This window comes from Xyrauchen texanus, chromosome 37 (genome assembly GCF_025860055.1).
Source record: "Xyrauchen texanus isolate HMW12.3.18 chromosome 37, RBS_HiC_50CHRs, whole genome shotgun sequence".
NCBI lineage: Eukaryota > Metazoa > Chordata > Actinopteri > Cypriniformes > Catostomidae > Xyrauchen > Xyrauchen texanus.
In genome coordinates this window covers 35,617,247-35,635,472 of record NC_068312.1, presented here as the reverse complement: position 1 = coordinate 35,635,472, position 18,226 = coordinate 35,617,247, and the positions used below count along the sequence as shown (strand labels likewise).

Here is an 18,226-nt window from a genome sequence, read left to right as displayed (position 1 = left end):
TTTCTCCTTTCATAAAAACAAAAGTGGCATTATATAAACAAACTAGCATTTAAAGGGTTAAAATGTGAAAATGAATACATATTTGGTAGTTATGATCAGGACCGATGTTGGTAAAAAAAAAATTACTAATTGAAAGTTGAAAATAATATTAATAATTTTTTTTACACATACATTTGTGTCCTCTAAGGACTTCTGAGTAACTTTTTTTAATTGATGCACAAGGGTTAAGTAATTATGTACTTAAATTATGGCATGACTACATTATTTGCCCTATACAAGTACCAGCTGTTGAAAATCAGTGTCCATATTCATGTATTCCATCACATTAGATTAATGCATTGTCTGTTGTTAACTCTGCTCTGGGCTGCTACAACATTCATTTGATCACGTCTTTGGCACTCTGTGTTGTAATGGGTCATCGCATTTATTTAGTTTTGACACTTAATGAGCGGGAGCGCTCATTTGAGTTTTATTTAGTTATTTATGCTTGTGTTCATAGCAAATTGACTCTAACAAGTGTGGTCTCTCACTGCATAATTTTAGATTATGCAAAAAAATGTAAGTTCCATCATAAAAGCTTCTACACACCTAACCAAAGAATCCATGACATTTGTGATGGAGAGGTACACACCTCAATTATAGCTATTTTGATTTTCTGTCCCATCCCAAGAGAAACTAAAAGCATGGTAGGTCACACTGGCTCAGTGGCTTGTCCACAATTTATTACATTCTCATTGTATCCCTTTTTACACTCTTTTTGGCCAAGCACCTTCATGAGTGAACTTTAAAAAAAAACTGCACACCAAAAATGAAAAATGTGTAACTTACTCAGCGTCATGTTGTTCCTAACCCATATGACTCTCTTTTGAATAAAAAAGGAGATGTTAGGCAGAATGTAGCCTCGGTCCCTATTCACTTTCATTACATCTTTTTACCATGGAATGGAAGTGAATGGTATGGTATCAACCTGTGACATGTTTATCATTTTGCTTACTGACGAGCCTATGCAGTTTATACAAGGAATCATTAAAGACAGACCATTTAATTATTGAGGATTAATGCACACCTGAGGTGGTAATGCTGCCACGATGGAATTATTTTCAATAATTCAGCAGTCCTGAGTCAGTTATTACACTTTCCACGGTTACTCTACATTAGTTTACCTCAAGACATTATTCAGGTTTTTATCTGTAAAACATTCATTCTTATGCCCCAGATTAAGTGTTCTGGTTAGAAACAGCCCAATTCAGCGTTACTAGTACAAAAGTGATGCACTTTAGAAGGAATGTGGCCAAATTATGTGTAACTGTAATGCAGTCAACAAACCATCAAATTCTTCACAACCGTGCAGTTATAGAAAATGAATCAACACCAAGGAAATTGTGTCCACCAATCAGAGTCAAGCACTCATATTCAGTGCCTTTTTAACCTTAGCGGTATTCAAAGAGCTTTACACTGCGTCTCATTCACCCATTCACACACACATTCATACACCAATGATGGCAGAGCTGCCATGCCATAGTCTGCCATTGGGAGCAATTTGGGGTTCAGTGTCTTGCCCAAGGACACTTTGGCATGTGTAGTGATGTGGGCTGGTAATCAAACCGCCAACCCTGCGATTAGTGGCCAACTTGCTCTACCACCTGAGACACAGCCACCCAAAAGGTCAGCCTAATCTCATGAAAATTGTATGACCATGGGTACATTTTTGCTAAATGACATTACACGGTTCCGTACACATATCACGGCGAAAGGAGATGTTAGGCAGAAGTCTCAGTCACCATTCACTTTCGTAGCATCCTTTTCCATACAATGAAATTAAATGGTGACTGGTCTTAACATTCTATCTTATGGCAATTTTCCACTGCATGTTACAGTTTGACTTGACTCTACTCTGCTCGCTTTACTGTTCTGAGTTTTCTTTTCCACTGCTGTTTAGTGCCACCTCAACATGGGTGGGAATATAGGCTGATCGTCATAGATGCGCCACCTCTACTGCCGTGACATAATCTTAAATGCGACACAAAACAATGAACAATAACACGATCACTAGATGTTAGCTACTAGCTCATTGTGCTGCATAAAGCAGTTGTTGCATGGTGATTTTACACAAGTGTAACAATTCAATTGGCCTTGATGTTTTAGAAGCAAGCTTCCAGTAGCTGGTCAACTAAATAAAGTGAAGCTTTCAAGCAGAGTATAGAGTTAACATAACAAAACATATCATCCTCAATCGTGGAGTCCAGGGCACTCTCCCTCCCATTGCTCGCCGGTCTAGATAGCATCCATTTGGTCGAACCACTTCCAATTTTCCTTGATGGTTCTGTTGTCACTTTTAAGATTGTTTTACTTTTTCCTACACTGTTGGTAGGTCCGGTGGTAGCCGTGTCTCAACAACTGAGACACATCCTGAAAAAATTTTTCGTTTCGTTCGTCACTAACAAGAGGAACGCCTGCACCTCATTTGTTGACCACGGCGTGGTTTTGCGCACAGCCATTTCTTTTTACAATTTGAAAGTCGCGTGAACAAATGATACTGCTATCGCTGTAGCTAACTTTAAAACTAGCAGGTCCATGTCAAGAATCCAGTGACGCTGGTAGTGACGATTCTCTGACCAATCAGTGATCTGCAGGGTTTTGACATCACATTTAGTATCGGCTCAGCTCGCTTGGAACCTCGACCAAGGTGGTACTAAAAAAAAGTACCAGGTACCATGTACTTTCCACAGAGCGAGCAGAGTCGAGTCGAGTTGTACCGTGCAGTGGAAAAGCCCCATTAGATCTCCTTTTGTGTTCCATGATGTCAGGAAGTCATACAGGGTTTGGAAAAACATGAGATTTACCTATCGCTCTGCCTGCCTACCTCCATTTATCTACATACATGTCTATATCTATATAGAAATATTGGTCTTAAACAGGTCTTGTTTTTAAGAGACCTCAATATATATATATATATTGGATACATAACCTGGTGGAAAATTTTGAATTTGCAAAGGAAAGTGTGACATTACACCTGTTTTTCTGTACTTTTACTAGCTTCTCCAATATTCTGAAAACCCTATATTCAAGACTGTATTTCTAGTCTGTCAATGGCACTTCCACCTCAACTTCATACTTATTCTCAGCATGAAATTGTTCATTTTTCCCTCATTGCTGAAGGTTTTTAAGTGGATACTTTTTTAGTGATGTATGCACCTGATAAGGATGCTCTAGTATTTGACTTGACTTAATTTCATGCTCATTTTTTAGACTGGGGGCAGGTCTCTTGATAGGAAACAGCAGGCACGATTTCAGGGAGTGTATTTAAAGGTATATACACAGCAGGACCTCGAAATTCCCTTCTAGAACAAAGCGTGTTTTTTTATTTTATTACATGTGTGGGTGAGTGAAGGTTTTTCTGCTGAGGTTCCTTGGTGAATCTCACAAAGCCTGTAAAGAACATGTGTGAGTCATATTTCACCTAAAATTAAAAGAAAGAAAAGAAATTCACATCAAGGATGAGAAGCCTGTTTTTGTATTGTGACGAGGAGGAGGGCACACGGCCAGCCCTGAATCGGGATAATCAGCCGGGAGGGGGATAAAGACGAGTCTCCAGCACCAGTTCGGAAGAGAGAGAGATGCATGCGGCTGCGTTGTGTGTGTGTGTCTTTATGTTTTATGTTGTTTTAAGTTGAGTGTTCAGCCAGTTCCCGCTTCCTCCTTGCCCATCCCTTACCCTGTTACATGTGTATATATATATATATATATATATATATATATATATATATATATATAATAGCGTTCTGAGATGATATTGTTCTCGTCACAATTGTACAGAGCGGTTATCTGAGTTACCATAGACTTTGTCAGTTCGAACCAGTCTGGCCATTCTCTGTTGACCTCTCTTAACAACAAGACATTTCCATCCACAGAACTGACACTCAGTGGATGTTTTTTTGTTTTTGGCCCCATTCAGAGTAAATTCTAGAGACTGTTGTGTGTGAAAATCCCAGGAGATCAGCAGTTACTGAAATACTCAAACCAGCCTGTCTGATGCCAACAATCATGCCACGGTCCACATCACTGAGATCACATTTTCCCTATTCTGATGGTTGATGTGAACATTAAATTAAGCTCCTGACCCATATCTGCATGATTTTATGCACTTCACTGCTGCTACACGATTTTTTACATATAAGCAGTACAACAAAGATTTTAGATGATATATAAATAACCTACAACTTAGATCACATCCTGTGGTACTATCGCAGTGATTTTAATTGCTCTAAATTTCTCGGATATAAAATGCACGGCTCTTCCCGGGAACGAATCAAGTAAGAAGTTGGCGTCATGTTTATTAGCAATCGTGAAACAACAGGCTTAACGAATGAGATAAAAAGGATGTTTATTATTAGACAGCAGTTGGCACATTTTTCCAAGCCTGTGGCATTTTCTGAGGGCAAAGGCAGAGCTTCAGGAGTTTTGTAGACTGACAGATGGGAGTAAAGACGTAAATATTCCATGTATCTGAATTACATGGAAAATGCAATTCTATAAAGTGAAGAGGGATTTGTTTAAATTCAGAAATTTACTCAGATAGAGCATTCAATATGAATAAAACGTAAGTTTCTGTATCAGTGATATAAAATTCAAGAATGTACGATTTTCAGATTAAAAAATAATTACCTTAAAAATCGTACTCTGGTTGTGGGTAGTCCTAACGGTCATATAAAATATCTCATTTCCGAGTATCCTGATTCATATTAAAATGGTTTTACAGAAAACTTACTCCTATATTTAAAATTCCAATATCCTTAAGGAGCAGTTCAGATCACCTCAGAATATTGCATATTATATTTGTGAGAGGAATAAACAAAAATTACAAACAATCCAACGTTATGCTTCCTTCCTCCATTACGAGTCTCACAGTCTGTTTGGCAGCTACATCTGTTCATATAATGCATCTACAGATTTCATATTCAAAACCTTAACATCAACCTGAAAAAAGTGACCCAATTTATTTGATTTATTTTGCACAATAAATCAGTCTGGTAAAGTTAAATCATAATTTACCACATATTCCATTTGGAAAGAAACAGACTGTCTGACTAACATGTAAAAGGACTGACCACGGTTAGTTTGTTTTTTATGTGCCGTTTGGGGTCAGATTTATCTGAAATCGATGATATCACAATAACAGTCCGGAGTGTGTGTGTGTGTGTGTGTGTGTGTGTGTGTGTGTGTGTGTGTGTGTGTGTGTGTGTGTGTGTGTGTTGTTTCTGCTAAAGGTTTGTAATATTGGCAACTTTTAGGAGTCCACTAGCATACAGATGACCTCAAAGCTAAAAGATACAAATTAAGACACTTTAAACTGAATCAATTTTCCTTTTTAACAACTGTTGTTCTTGTCTTGCTGACATAATGCTGCATGGCTGCAACCATTTCTGTTTTTTTCTACTCCAGATTTATCCATCAGTTAAATAAAGACACTTAGTGCCCTTTCTGCTGAAAGTAGATGCCCTATCGAGCTGCACACACACAGTGTGATAGGAGCGATGCAGGCCAGCTGAGCTCGGGGGGTCGAAGGAAGACTTTACTTATTAGAGAAATCCATTGGCACAATCGCTTCATTACTGCCCTTGCACTCTCTCTCTCTCTCACTCTCTGCGTGTGTGTTCCAGGGATCTTTAAGGAGCGCGAGAGGAAATTAAAGTGAGCAGGGAAGCATAGAGCAGAATCCACCTTGGATTAAGGGAGCAGATTAAAAACAAACTGTGCTGCCAGACGTTAAGGCTATTTATATCAGACTGTGATTGGACTTAATCAGGGAAAGGTAGAATTTCCCTGATCCCATGACCCACTGGCTAATTAAACAGCAAGGTAATTCTTGTATTTGCAGTCCATCAAACTTTTCTCACAAGGTGTCAATTCTTCAGATGTGAGCACCAAATATGTGCTAGCAGGTTTTAGCATTAAAGAGATTGTTTACCCAAAAATGTAAATTCTCTCATCATTTACTCACCTAATGCCATCCCAGATGTGTATGAATTTCTTTCTTCTGCAGAACACAGATTAAGATTTTTAGAAGAATATTTCAGCTTTGTAATTCAATTCAATGGAAGTGAATGGTGGCCAGAACTTTGAAGCACAAAAAAGCGTATAAAGGCAGCATAAAATAATCCACATGACTCCATCTCATGTAAACAAGATTTTATTGCGTTGTCTAATTTTTTTTTTTAATACACAAGATTTTTGGCAGTTATCAGAATATTGGTGTGCATGTAAATAAATGTGATAGTTAATGGTGAAGGCGCTGTCGACCACTATACTTTATTTTAAGTACCTTAAAGTAGTTAATTCACTATATTCCAAGTCTTCTGAAGCCAAGGGATAGCTTTGTGTGAGAATCAGAAACTTATGTCATTATTCATTGAAAATGTTGCTCACCACCGCAGCTCTGTGTAAAGAGAAAAATGGAAAAGAGGAGGCAAGAACCGGCTTGACAATATAAATGATATTTAATAAAGAACTTATATCAAAAGACACACACACACACACACACATAGGATGTACAGCTGCCCATAAACTCTCTCTCTATCTGTTTTACCACCGTCCGCAGTCGGACTTTATCCCTCGCAGAGGCTTGATTAGCCTGATAATGGGCCAGGTGCATCCCTCTGCCCTGTGGTGGCTCAGCGGTTGAGTCTCTGGGTTACTGACCAGAAGGTCGGGGGTTCAAGCCCCAGCACCGCCAAGATGCCACTGTTGGGCCCTTGAGCAAGGCCATTGACCCTATTTGCTCCAGGGGTGCCGTATCATGGCTGACCCTGCACTCTGATATGTGAAAACAAATACATTTCACTGTATATATGCAAACATTTATGTATGTGACCAAAATAAAGGCTTCTATATAACATGTCAAATTATGTCGCACCAAGTTTGATGATCACAGCAAAGAGCATTGCTCTTGCGAGTCACATACTGATCTCGACACACCAAGTTTGAATACACGATGAAGGGGAATATTTATATAAGAAATGAATCTAATGGTAGTCTAGCAAAGGATGTTTATTCAGTTTTTGATGTTATGCCAATACATTTCTGACTTTAAAAACCCTAGACTGTATTGAAGTCATTGTTGAAGTTATTTGGAATAATTGACTTGCTACGATGCAGTTTTAGAAAACGTAATCTTTTGGCTCAGTTTTCTGTACTCAGTCTTCGGTGTGACTTTGATAATGACAGATTAAACAAAACATGATTCAGCAAATATTTTGGAAGAATTCGGTCTTACATAGTCATTTGAATCCTCCATATTAAGTGTGATGATGATGTTCAGTTTATTCTAATGATTAATTAAATGAAGCAACATGGATTGTTGATTAATTACTGACTATAGCAGGGTTGCAGAAAGTAAACCTGAATATAGAGGTTTGGAGAACTTTAGGGGAACGCTCCCCAAACCAAAAAGGAATGTTCTATTTTCTTAAATTAAAAAAAAAATTAAATCCTTGCTAACTAAAAAATAACTATGTTCGTTCTGGGGACATTTGGAGACCCCAACATTTTTTGATCTGGGTAACAATTACAATTTCTGTCTGTTACCTCACAAAAGCTATTGAACGGATTCAGAGAACTTGGACTTTAGTTCATAAGTCTTATGGACTATATTTATGGTGCATTTTAGTCATTTGTTAAATTGACCTCCTAACTTACAGGCGCACAGATGCTCATTAAATCTTTTTGATAATGACTTTTGACATTTTATAGACGCTTTCCTGCTAGTAACAGAGACCATTATTAAGATTGAAATTCTACTGACCCCTTAGGGAAAGTAAAGGCATTTTGCTTATGCCTTGAATCTAGATCTCTCCTGGAAGTCCTTGAAGACCATATGCACATTTACTGATATTTTCTTCCGATTCCAAGTGCTCTGAAAGTACATCTAATACAGTTTATTATAAATCACTGCCGGTTGTTACCAACGTGGCTGCAATTTTAAGTAATTTTATTTCATTCAATTATTCAAAGCTAACAAGCTCTGTTCAGCAATTTAACCTCTGCCATAACGTACAAAAGGACCACATAAAGTGCAGTTAAACTTTTAATTGAAATGTCCCCCTTTGTGAACTACGCAGTCTGATAAAGACCGCCTCTAATATTATTACAATCCCTCCCTACAGATGCCTGCCTGTTTTTTTCCCGCAACCATCAACATTTGACTTATTACAGTAGCTCTCCTAATAGTAATGGAGACAATTATAAAGATCTAAACTCCACAGACCCCTCAGGGAAGGCATTTGCATACTGCAGTTGCAGCCATCAAAAGAGGGAATTGTTTCATGACCTACATGCTCATTTTCACACAGCAGTTTTTCATGATTCCGTGTTACCTGATGGAAGTATGAGAGAGTACGCTGGGTGGGCATGTATTTTTCACGTGAGCGCATGTGTATGCAGTAAGCTTTGGCTCTGATTTAAATTGAAATAATGTAAAAATAAACTTCAAACAAGCGCGATTGCCAAAGAACTTTTCTTTCTACACTATGTTTTTGGACACATCAGTCCTCTGATTGCTCATCTTGAATTTTCTCCTATTTATTGCCTTTCCATCGAAAAGATGGCTGGCTGGCTGGCTGGCTGGCTGGATGGATGGATGGCTGGCTGGCTGGCTGGCTGGCTGGCTGGCTGGCTGGATGGATGGATGGATGGATGGATGGATGGATGGATGGATGGATGGATGGATGGATGGATGGATGGATGGATGGATGGATGGATGGATGGATGGATGATGGATGCACAGTTATACTGGCTGGCTGAATGGATGGATTTATAGTTATGGATGGATGGATGGATGGATGGATGGATGGATGGATGGATGGCTGGCTGGCTGGCTGGCTGGCTGGCTGGCTGGATGGATGGATGGATGGATGCACAGTTATACTGGCTGGCTGAATGGATGGATTTATAGTTATGGATGGATGGATGGATGGATGGATGGATGGATGGATGGATGCACAGTTATACTGGCTGGCTGAATGGATGGATTTATAGTTATGGATGGATGAATGGATGGATGGATGGATGGATGGATGGATGGATTTATAGTTATGGATGGATGGATGGATGGATGGATGGATGGATTCATCGTTATACTGGCTGGCTGAATGACTGGCTGGATTGATGGATTTATGGTTATACAGGATGGATGGATGGATGGATTTATAGTTATACAGGATGGATGGATGGATTCATAGTTATACTGGCTGGCTGAATGGCTGGCTGGATGGATGGATTTATGGTTATACAGGATGGATGGATGGATGGATGCACAGTTATACTGGCTGGCTGGATGAATGGATTTATAGTTATACAGGATGAATGGATGGATGATGGATGGATGGATGGACTGATTTATGGTTATACAGGATGGATGGATGGATTGATGGATGGATGAATGGATGGATTCATAGTAATACTGGCAGGCTGAATGGCTGGCTGGATGGATGGATTTATGGTTATACAGGATGGATGGATGGATGAATGGATGGATTCATAGTTATACTGGCAGGCTGGATGGATGGATGTATGGTATACAGTATGTATGTATGGATGGATGGATGGATGGATGGACTGATTTATGGTTATACAATATGGATGAATGGATGGATGGATTTCTGCCAGAGTCAGAGATTTTAATATATAAATTTGTCATTAAACTCTCCTAAAACCAAGTCATCAGCTCTATACTCTTAAAATATGCCAACATACATTATATGTATAAGACAAAGTTGTTACCTAAATGAAAAATTAGATCTCTTGAGCTATGAAAGAACAACCTCTGTGCAATAAAATATACCTCAGTGTTTCTCTACTGTCATGTAGAGCAGTCTACAGGCTTCTGCATCAGTATATGAGATGTGTTGCTGCTTTGAAACAATGTGTATTGCAAAAAGCTCTATTCAAATAGAAAATGACTTGACTTGTGTTCAAATCTGGCAACGTGTTGATGCTGACATGTTTATTTGTTATCATAAGAATTTATGTCACCCATCTGTTCATTTGCATCTCTCCATGACTCACAATTGCATCGTATAGTCGGAGAGGTGGAGTGGCCATCAGCATTTATACAGGATGTGCAAACGTTAATGTGTTGCAGTGTTTGTCTTGTATCATGTATGTATTCTCCTTACAACCCACAGCAATTCAGGGTTGATAAACCAAGGCAAAGTTTGCATACAAACACATGCACATCATGCACGTTAATTTGCATGATTGCTGACATGTTCTCAAGGGCATACTGTTAATGCATTGAAAGGCCAGCTAGGATACCGAGGAGCATTCAAAATCCAAAGAAAAGAGTACAACTAACTAAACAAACTGATATCAAGAAACAAAGTAAAAATGCTACTAACTTTAAGGGGTAGTTCACCCATTTTGCCTAATATTTCCCCTTCATATAACATGGAAGGTTATACAGGTTTGGAACGACATCGGAACACACTGACCCAGAGCTTGCATTATGTTAATAAATGTAAGTGCAGTGTAGTTCTAGTGGGAAGACTAGCAGCTGTACATCATCACACCATTAGCTGGGTAATTCCTAGCCAATCGCATGTAAGCCATTGCTTTATAATCTGCTCACAATCTATCACATTGCTGTTTCAGTGTGCTAACACGGCAACCTCCACCACCCCACCACCACCAGTAGAGCCCCGTCCCACATGGGGGTAGGCTCCTCGCCCCTGCCTCCTACCTCCGGCAGGATATGACGGTTCTGAGTACAACTCCCTCAGACAAAGAGAGAAATTGCATTTCTGTTTTATATTCATCAAATAAATGGCATCTTAAACCTCACTCAAGCCTGCATGTCTTCCCGATAGAAGTATTATTCTGAACATAAATGAGTACCTCTAATGCAGAGCTCATTTAAAGTCACCGAGGACAACCAATAAATGACAAGGTGAGCACTATCCGTTCTCCTTCTAGAAACCTCTTTTGTTAGGTTGATGAGGTGCAAATTAAAAAGCCATTAGTGAAGCTTATCCCAGGGCTGTGAATGAAGTCGTCAGTTTAGGGGTTATTTGATGTGCTCCTCAAGCGATTTAGAACAATCAGCGAAATTGTTGAAAATTCTAAAGAAATCACAACTGGAGTCGTGGTTTAGCGGTTATAGCACATGTCGTGACACATTGCATTGTGGTGCTTATGCAGTGTTCAAAATATATGACTTGCCACTTTTCATCTTTTTGAAAGGCGCAATCTGTTTAGGTTCATCATGTACAACTTAAAGAATCATTTGTCTTTTTAAAAAAAAGATTTGTAGGTGATATACGTAGATGTAAATGTAATATAAATCTAAATTGTTAAATGGTAACACTACTTATGTTTTGTCAATATATCACCACTACAAATCATAACAGAAAGCATTTTAGCAGTGTTGTTGATGCTTTGGTTACCTCCACGTTAGGCGGTCTTGAAGTGTGTATTTTCCGTCATTTAACAATACACATTCTAAGGGGCTTTTTGAATGAGTTCTTATGCCAAAAAAAGCTAGACTTTCTCAAGATGCGCTTTTAAATGTTGATGTGTTTTTACCCGACAAAGAGTCTAAAATACGTGTCGCTCCTGTGCGTGATGCTGACAAAACAGAAATTATATTCATATCTTGAAAGTTTGCATAAAAAAATCTATAGAAAGAGCATAGACGTGTCACGTTTATGTGTTCAGTTCATTTTTTGTGTTCATGTCTTTTATTTTGAAAGTTGAATTCCTGTTTCATTGCCATGTCATGTGATCTGTTCCCTCATGTCATCCTCTCGTTCCATGTGTTTTGTTCTCATTGGTTTGTGTTCATGAGTCTTGTTAAATTGTTATAATTTCTGTTATGTCATTGGTTCATGTTTCATTGTCTTATTATTAGTTCAGTCTTGTGATTGGTTGTCTTGTTTACTTGTTATCCATATCTGTGTAATTAGCCCTGATGTTTGCCATTGTTTTGTTTGGTGTAACGTAGTGAAGTTAAGTCATGTTTGTTATTTACATTTACATTTAAATTTATGTAAAATTTAATTTTACATAAATGTAATTTTTAAATTTATCCCCGCCATGAATCCCCACACCACCCCTGATTTCCACCTATGGTTAGACGAAGTCTTTAAGTTAATGGCTATGTTTATGCAACCGGCCCCAGGTCTTAACTTAAGACTTAAGATCCATCCATCCATCCATCTTCAACCGCTTAACCGAAGTCGGGTCGCGGGGGCAGCTGCTCCAGCAGGGGGCCCCAAACTTCCCTATCCCGAGCCACATTAACCAGCTCTGACTGGGGGACCCCAAGGCATTCCCAGGCCAGTTTGGAGATGTAATCTCTCCACCTAATCCTGGGTCTTCCCCGAGGCCTCCTCCCAGCTGGACGTGCCAGAAACACCTCCCTAGGGAGGCGGCCAGGGGGCATCCTTACCAGATGCCCAAACCACCTCAACTGACTCCTTTCAACGCAAAGGAGCAGCGGCTCTACTCCGAGCTCCTCATGGATGACTGAGCTCCTCACCCTATCTCTAAGGGAGAAGCCCGCCACCCTTCTGAGGAAGCCCATTTCGGCCGCTTGTACTCGCGACCTAGTTCTTTCGGTCATGACCCAGCCTTCATGACCATAGGTGAGGGTAGAAACAAAAATTGATCGGTTGATCGAGAGCTTTGCCTTCCGGCTCAGCTCTCTTTTCATGACAACGGTGCGATAGAGCGAGTGCAATACCGCCCCCGCTGCCCCGATCCTCTGGCCAACCTCCCGCTCCATTGTCCCCTCACTCGTGAACAAGACCCTGAGGTACTTGAACTCCTTCACTTGGGGCAATACCTCCTTCCCTACCTGGAGTACACACTCTATCGGTTTCCTTAAGATATGAAGTTTATTTAATACGACCACCAGATCCCCAAACCCCCACCTCTGCATAATTCACATGCTGCAGGCGCCGTAAATTGGAATCCAAATCGCAACATTTCGCCACACCAGTTTTAAATTTTAAGATGTTTTTTTTTTCAAGATGCCACTGTAAAAACCCATTCTGTTGTGTTCAACACATCTGTTGTGAGCTTTTGCATTAGCAGCATTCATGAAATTACATGTTTCCTAATAACAGTTCAACAGCAGGTGTGTTGTGCTTTGCATACTGCCAACATGACCTTGAATGATGATTTTAAAAAGGCTTTATATCTACGTCCTTCTATAATATGCAGTCCATAGTTGATCAATTTTTTTTAAATCTTTTTTTTTTGTGATATAGTATAAAAAAAGCCTAGTGCTTCAAGAGCAAGGATGGGTCTAGGCTTGCCAGTTTGCCAACAGATGCATGTTATATTATACAGGCAACTGTTCTTAAAGAATGAACATACATATACACTGAATTTTACGTGCCGCTTTCTACGTTTTGCTCCAGTTTCCTGTCGAAATGAACACTAGAGGCATTACAAACTGTGCATTTTATTAATTGTCACACAAATCATGAGTACAATTGCTGGTTATGACTTTATAAACACATATTTTTCGCTCTATTACTCACCCTCCATTATGTTATGAAACCAAGACACTTTTACTTTAATGCATGATTTGAACAACGATACATTTTAACACTTGTAATTTCAGTTTAGCAAAAACACTGCAATGTTCACGTATATTTTGTGAGTACAGAATAAATTACACTTTTTGTTTTTATAAGCATTTTCCATACTGTTCCATCTTTTTGGGAATTGGGGTTGCAGTTGGCTCTGCATTTTAAGCTGGAAATGGAGAAAGATTAAAGAGCTATATCTAGGGGTGAGTTTAATGACTGAGCAACAGTGGCGGCTGCTGGTCTTTCAAAGAGGGGAAGCTCATTTTCGGCCTACATTATAAACTTATTTACCCTATTTTTTGCACTAAATCAATCTTAGATGTTGATCTGCCCTGCTGTTTAATTCAAATTTTTTCCTCTTAAGGAAGACTTTCAAATGGCTTTGCCAAAATCAGGTCGACAATATTAGCACCGTCTGCCATCGTGCGCAGTTTCACCCGTACGACGCTAGCCTAGCCTACTGTATGAATGAATGAATGAACGAACGAACGAACGAGCGACGCTCTAAAACAAAAATATATTAAACTTGGTAAAACTGAAACAAGGAATGTGGTGTATAATTGTGTGAAATTTATTATGCAAATTGACTAGCAATTTCGCCAAACAAATATATAAGAAATAGGTTGCAGCAGTTTGTCTTTCGACTACACTTGAGAAATCCATGATGGGACTGAGCTGAAATAGCTTCAGTGACTTCTTATAGTACAGATTCGCTGTCAATCAACAGGAGATGCAGTCTTTCGACAGATCCTCCAATCATCACGCTGAAGCCCGGAGTCCGGGCCAGCCCACTCCTCATTCACCCCCAGAGACGCTGAGCGTCCGTGGGCGGGACATAATCGCAGCATTTATCCAATGACCGTCTATTTTCGAGCACTGAAAAAACTGTTCAGAGCAGCCCCATTGAAGTCAATGGACGCTCGGCTTCAACAGGGAAATGCACTGATGCTTCGGGAATGTATGAGAAGTAAATCGAGTCAGCCGACCTGCTATATGTAATGTAGCTGATTCTGAACGAACTCGTCTTCGAGATGAACGTGTTCTAACGCATTTTTAGTCAATAAATTGTTTACACAATAGTACATATTTGACCATTATTTTTTTGACATTATAGGGGAAGCTGAGCTTCCCTTGCAGTCTTAAAGAAATCCCCACTGCTGAGCAATCTTATGTATATCTCATGCCAATATAATCTTATAATAATGCTATTTTGTTGACAATTTTCTGGGCAAGAGAAAAAGCAAAGAACATAAAGCTAAGAAGAAGACTGCATAATTTTGTGGGTTTTTCAGCAACAGTGGTTCAAGCTGTAGGAATGCCGAAGCGACTGAAGAAATGTTAATTGCAAGATGGAATAAAACTGTGCATTTCTTTTACCACCTTTGGCTACTTATACCAGTGACACACAGTTTGAATAGCTATATAGAATGTTGGAGAGCAATGTTTAGAACCGTACCGTTACAGAGTGAGCGACAATGGAAGACAGAAAGAGAGAGAGAGATAGAAAAAGAGAGAGAGAGAGAGAGAGAGAGAGAGAGAGAGAGAGAGAGAAAGAGCCAGGTGGTGAAAAAGAGAGCAAGAGGAAGACCCAGAGAAAAAAAGAACCCAGAGCATAATTCACAATCCAGTTTTATCCTCTCCTTGGCCATGTGACCATTAACAGATCAGATACATTTAAACATATTCATGTGATAATCTAATCAGCCAATCGTGTGGCAGCACTGAAGTGCATAAAACCATGCAGCTACGGGTCAGGAGCTTCAGTTAATGTTCATATCAAACATTGATCTAAGTTATTTGGACTGTGACATGATTGTTGGTGCCAGATGGGCTGGTATGATTATTTCTGTAACTGCTGATCTCCTGGGAATTCCCACTACTTAGTATGTCCTCGTGGTGGTGCGGTTACTTGCCTCAATCCGAGTGGCGGAGGACAAGTCTCAGTTGCCTCCCCTTCTAAGACTGTCAATCCGCGCATCTTGTCACGTGGCTCACTGTGCATGACACAACAGAGTCTCCCAGCATCCACATGCTGAGGCTCACACTGCTCTCCGCGATCCATGCACAAATTACCACATGCCCCATTGAGAGCGAGAACCACTTATCGCAACCACGAGGAGGTTGCCGCAAAAAACTAAAAACATCGAGCAACAGTTCTGCAGACGGAAACACCTTGTTGATGAAAGCTGTCAACAGAGAATGGCCGGAATGGTTCGAGCTGACAGAAAGGCTACAGTAACTCAGATAACCACTCTGTACAATTGTAGTGAGCACAACAGCATCTCAGAATGCACAACACGTCAAACTTTGAAGCAAATCATCTACAACAGCAGAAGACCTTGTTGGGCACTTTATTAGGACCTAGTGTTCCAAATAAAGTGGTCGGTGAGTGTATATTCATTTTTAAAAAAGGACATGCGTTTAATTAAACTTTGCAAGAAGCAACATTTTGTTTTTTTGACCATTCTGATATTTTTCCCCAATTTTTCCCAAATAAAAAAATAAAGAAATACAGTAAATAAAATACTGTATTATCTTTAGTTTTTGGAGCTATTTTATACAGTGTGTATAACAAATAGAATGGGAAAACGTACTACTGGAACATTATGTGAACCATAGAGCGTTATATGGTAAAACACTTTTTGAATATATTAATAATCAAAGATTAATGTTCAAATTTGCCTCTTTAGAAAATTGTTTGCTTACAAAATAATGCATTTTACTGAAGCTTATACAGTATATCCATTTAAGACCCACACAAATGTTTCAGTTGTTGTTGTTGTATTGAGTTATTGTCATTATGGTAATAAAACAAGCGATTTTCCAAGTCTTTAAAAGGAACTGTTCACCCAAAAATGCTTTCATTATATTCGCATGTTGTTCCAAGCCTATATGACTTGCTTTATTGCATGGAGCACAAAAGGAGATGTTATGAATGCTACTGTTGTTATGCAGAATGCTAGCCTAAGTCAACATTCAATTCCACCACACATTTTCCATACAATGAAAGCAATTAAAACAACATGAGGCTAAATTAATAATGATAAATAATAATTTGGGTGAACTATCCCATTAAGCACAAAATCATGCCTTCAGCTTTGATGTTCAGTTCAGGACCAACTCGGATGTTTCAAAGCAATCCGTCCACTTTGAAGACATAAACGCAGATTTATTCACAAGTCGATAATTACAACTCTCAGAGGAGCCCTACGATTTAGAGATTAGACCCCTGCTGGTTCTGTGTCTTCCTGGAATAGAATGAATATCACATAATCAACTAACACAACACTATGAAAAATAGCATGTAAACTCCTCCGTTTGGCACACAATTACCCAAAAGATTGCTGTTGGCAGGATAAATGGACATTTTTAAATGGGGACAAACAATATCAGTGTTTCTGAGAAGCAGACGCAGGTCTCCAACTCTGTAGACGCCTCTGATTTGTATGCATGCGGTTTCGCGAAATTAATGCAACATTAGAGTAAAACGAGAGTGCAAGGGTTTTTTACCAGAAGGGAACATTTTCATTTCATCTCCCCCACAGTTGAATTAATATTTTTCAACTCAAAACGTGACAAGCTGTTCGCAGCGTGGGTTACTACCTTCAACGTGAAGGCGAGTGGGAGGGAAGCATGTTTAGTCAACCACTCACCTCGTGTGAACATCCCATTTAGACGTTAATTGGAAAAAGACATGCTTTTTAAAACGTTCTTGGCTGCAGGAAAAGAGATACTGAATATATATTTGTGACAGCTAATTGATTCCTCAACGCGAGTCAAAGACCGCTTAGCTCGATTAAAAGTGAAAGATTGTTTACACAAGAAATATTGTCTTAGGAACGCTATTAAATTAAACACATTTGAAAGCTAATTTGTTTGACAGTTTTCACTCTGGGAGTAAACAATAACACGCTTGCCGCATTTCAATTGTGTTCAAGAAGTGCTCACTACAAAGCCAATTTGTCATCTGAACTTGTTCTTGCTCTGTTTTTGCAGAATGCATTCACATTCCCCCGACCGCTACCAGGGGCCTGGCTGGGAGACATACCTACAATTCACTGAGGACCAGCTTAAATAAAGGCCTTCCTGGATTTTGGTTTAAGCACTGAGAATTTTCCAACACAAAAGGACAGAATTAGGTTGGCGGCGCAAACACTCTCGGACTGAAACCCTTCATTTCTAACTCTCAAAAGTGGAGCATGCGGATACGCCAATGACACCCTGTCCTTGAACTGAACCAGTTTGGTATTCAGTCACTTCAACAAACAATGATTGTACCCTGCAATGGGGAGCTGAGCGGGGCTGCCAGACACAAATGGCAAATCCATCATTAATGAACCAGTGAAACGTTTCTCGAAGCTGCTATTGTCACTGTACGATAGCTACTACCTTCTCTCCCCATGCAATCTACGCCTACCATTCTCTCCTGTTCATCTCTTTTGTGTTGCATAGTGATGTGATAACTATTCATGTTGAAGCATTGGAAATGTCTCTCGTGATCAGTGGACGGTAATTGCTCAGTTGAGCGCAACCCACATTGATGTTTCCTGGAGGACTGCACAACAATATAAGTTATTTTTGACGGCTGGGGAAAAATAATGCTGAGACTGTAACCTCCCGTTGTGATTTGATTT

General features: G+C 39.5%; 1 protein-coding gene across 2 annotated transcripts in view; it reads left to right on the top strand.

Moving 5' to 3' along the window:
* Positions 1 to 17,682, top strand: part of lrrtm4l2 (leucine rich repeat transmembrane neuronal 4 like 2) — a 35,245-nt gene extending 17,563 nt beyond the window's left edge. For both annotated transcript variants that reach the window (XM_052109238.1, XM_052109237.1), the window contains one exon: positions 17,589 to 17,682. The gene's annotated coding sequence lies outside the window, so the exon portion shown is untranslated. The remainder of the gene's footprint in view (positions 1 to 17,588) is intronic.
* Positions 17,683 to 18,226: the final 544 nt, after the last annotated feature.